Below are 4,252 nucleotides of genomic sequence, written 5' to 3' on the forward strand. Positions count from 1 at the left end.
TTGGATCTCGGACTGGAACGTCACCCTCTGGCGCCTTGGAAGGAGTTTGCAGATTTTATTTGTTTTTTCACACCTAAAAAACTAACTTTTGCTTCTAGCAGCCTTTCTGAAGGCTAAGTTAGTCCTCAATATAGTTTTAGTTTACAGATTTGCTGCAGCAGACGACATCCGTTTACTTCGACCGCAGTGAGCGGTGCTTACCGGCGTGCCGGAAAAGCGCGCGCTTTTCGGCGTCACCAACGCCACGCCCCCTTTTTTCTTTTGGGCAGTGTTGGCAGTTTATTTGTAGCGATTAGTGATTTTAAATATAAAATATAATTTAAAAAGAAGACGTGCGCTTACGGACAGTGAAGTGACTGGTGAACACAATTTCAAAAGCTTATACGCGATATTGGTGGTTTTACAAGTGCTCTGGTTAAAAAACGGCCTGATTCTACGCGGCGTGTGATGTGAGGTGACAATTGTCACGTATGTCACGCAATCCCACCAGGCGTATGCCGTGAGAAATCTCATTTGAATGAACTCTCACCGTATTCCCGCTCCCAAATCTACGTGACGATTGTCACATGAATTGGGATTTCTAGGTGACAATCATCGATATGATTTGAGGTGTCGACAGCGCATGAAAACTTATCAAAAATGGAAAGTAAGCATCATTTCTGGTCGTAAATAACCCAATAGTATTGGTATTGTATATATTCCATTTTTATTTAATTTTCACAATACGTGTGACGAATTGCGAGCAGTTTGTACTTCTTGTGAAAGCGGTAGTGAGTATCTCTCGATCGGGCGAATGAGCACTCCGGAAATCTTTCCATTATATGAAATGAATTTATTTTTTCTACAATATATTTATTACATGGGTGTTATGTTTAATCTATCTAGTAGCGAGCCATCAACACCGAACTACATATCCATTCCAGAAGCCGTGGTAAACATCGAAGCCGGAGCCGGAGCAACAATTAAACAGTGAGTACGCAGGAAGCAGCAGCAATTACGATCAAAACAAACGAAAGCGTTAAACTCTGTATGATGCTAACAACCGTTTCCGTCTGCTTGTTGGACGAACTAAATCCTAAACAAATGGTCTGATCTCTCTGAGCGAAATAAATAAAATTCTGGGATGCCAGGTGTTTTTTTCTCCAATTTATGCGATGAAAATCTGAAATATCTGTAAATATGTACTAGCGTCTGCAAAACTGGCCAGTTTCGTTTATCATTTGAAACCAATAAAGTTTTGTTACTATTTTAAACAGCCTAAAGCAGGAATAAAAGGTTGTGACAAAAGTTAAATGTTTGCAAATTCTTAGACATATGTGCGAATGCAGCATCTCTGATCTGATTTGGCAACCAGCAGAATGAATACCTTGTCACTTGCCGTTCATCCTCTCACATACATAAAATGAACCTCTCACGGCATCCGATACGACTGTAGGAATAGAGTGAGGAAAGTTGCGTGATGGTGATGTGACAATTGTCATCTCACCTCACACGCCGCGTAGAATCAGGCCGAAAGTGTGAATTTCTGGGCACATTTCCCTAAGTGTAAAGCCCCCATAAATATTATATAGTGTTTTAACCCGAAGAAAACCCCAGTCATCGGCTATACCGAGGGTGTAGCCAGACAACAGCATGGCTTCAAGTAGCTCCGGGCCTCCGGGAGGCCGAGCTACAAACATGTACGAGGGTAAACCTACCCAACGTACCGCTCCAAGGTGGGCCGACCCACTAAACGGAAATCTTCAAATCCTGCTACTTCGTGCAACAGGAGAGAACATAATCCCGACTAATCCGTTCATAGTAAGCAAGACGATCGCTAACGCTGTAGGAAAAAAATATTACACAGCGCGACCGCAACGAGACGACAAGAAGAGGACTCAATATATCCTTACGGCCAAGGATGAGGATATCATCGGTAAGCTCCTTTTAATTAATCAACTGATTGATGAAACCCCTATCGAAGTAATTTACCACCCTACTCTAAATCAACGTAAATGCGTTGTTACTTGCCGTGATGTCATGGACATTAAGGAATCCGAACTGGTTACAGAGCTTTCCGATCAAGGTGTGATCGATGTCAAGCGCATAACCAGGAAGGAGAATAATATTGGCCGTTTCGGCCTCTTCCAGCCGCGAAAGCACCCCTTCAATTGATACTACACTCGACACTACCATGACAGATTCGACAACTGATAGTTCAACAGCTGAATCTGAGAGCGAATCAGTCATCTCCATGGATACTTCCGATGTTCCAAACAAAAATAAAAATAAAAGAAAGATTGCGAAAGGCTCATCTTCAGATTCAGATCAAAAATCCGAAGATGAAACCCTAACTAATAAAGACAAGAAAAGAACAAGAAATGAACAAAAACAGACACCAACAACAAATAACAATACAACCCCAACAGAAAACAACAACAACAACACTCATCAAACAAAAAACAACAATAACAACAACAGCAACGCACATTCAACAAAAAACAACACAAACACAACAAACACTCCAAAGACTTCTACACCAAACAAAAACAACACCAATACCTCAAAGAAAGCTTCTCTTTCCAAGGGTAAAGGACCATCGAACTAATTCTCTTTGAATAGTTCAAACATACACACAATCAAGACTTAGGAATTAGAGTTAAAAACACCAACACATTCACTCCAATACAGAAATTCGGGATACAATGGAACATCAGAAGTATCCGACAAAATATTTTAGAACTGAAAATTCTTATTTCGAGCTCTAATCCCACAGTCATAGCCCTTCAAGAAACTATGACACCAAACAATTTCAACAAACACTTCATCCCAAAGTACATCACATACTTCAAAGAGGGTCCCAACCCCTCAAAGCACGGAGTTGCAATCGCAATCAAGGATGGCACTCCACATGATCTTCTTGCAATTACCACCGACCTTCAGGCAGTGGTAGTACGCATTAAACACCCCTTTCCAATCACTGTCGTCAGCATCTACATCACTAATAATTCTAATCCGGCCACTCTACGAGGCCAACTGGACCATCTGTTCTCCCAACTTCCCGCCCCAATCATACTTATGGGTGATTTCAACGCCCACTCATACGCCTGGGGAGGCGCATACCTCGATCAAAAAGGATCTATAATCGAAGATTTTATCTCCGACATTCCCTACTCCTTCTAAACAACGGCCAACACACCAGAATTCATCATACTGGTACTACTTCGGCCATTGATCTTACTATGGTATCACACAAACTCTCTTCAAAACTTTCATGGAACATTCACGATGATACCTGCGGCAGCGATCATTTTCCAATTCTCATCTCCTTCGGCCAACCTTCTCCAGAGTTTCTAACAAAGCCAAGATGGAAATTTGAATATGCTGACTGGGCTGGCTATCAATTTGATATTGAAAACCGCCTTTCCGCTAAACAAGACTGGACAGCCGAGGAATTCTCCAAAGTTGTCCTTGAGGTTGCAATGTTGCACATCCCTAGAACCAGTGGCATCCCTGGCAGGAAATGCGTCCCATGGTGGTCGCCTGAGGTGAAGGCAGCGATCAAAGGTCGACGTAAGGCCTTACGCAAACTCAGAAAGGCCCATCCGGATAACCCCCATAAGCCCACTCTTCTCACAGAGTTCCAAAGGGCTCGCAACGAAGCTCGAACTGCCATTAATTCAGCCAAATACAATAGTTGGGCTAAATTCGTCAGCGAAATTAACCCTAACACGTCGACAAAGGAGTTATGGAGTAAGATTGGTAGGCTTCATGGCAAAAAAAGAAGCAAAGAGTATAATCTTCTTATTAACGGTCAATACACCAATGACCGGTAAATCATCGCCGAGGCGTTCGGAGATTTCTTTGCATCTGCCTCCTCCAATCAAAATTACGACCATACCTTTCAAACCCACAAAACGGAATGCGAAAAAATTCCCATCGATTTTCATACCGATGTGGAATTTGACTTCAATAAAAACCTCTCCCTCAAAGAGCTCGATTGGGTACTGAACAAAGTCAAACAAGGATCCACCGGACCCGATGACATCAGCTACCCGATGCTAAAGAAACTACCTCATCTCGGGAAAAAAGCACTTCTGAAGCTCCTCAACAAAGTCTGGGACAGTGGAACCCTCCCCAGTTGCTGGAAAGATGGTTTAATGATCTGTATCCCGAAACCAGACATGAACAATCATCTTCTCGACAATTTCCGCCCCATCACTCTTCTAAGTTGTGTTGGGAAAGTCATGGAAAATATAATAAATCGACGCTT

This window comes from Toxorhynchites rutilus, chromosome 2 (assembly GCF_029784135.1).
Source record: "Toxorhynchites rutilus septentrionalis strain SRP chromosome 2, ASM2978413v1, whole genome shotgun sequence".
Lineage (NCBI taxonomy): Eukaryota > Metazoa > Arthropoda > Insecta > Diptera > Culicidae > Toxorhynchites > Toxorhynchites rutilus.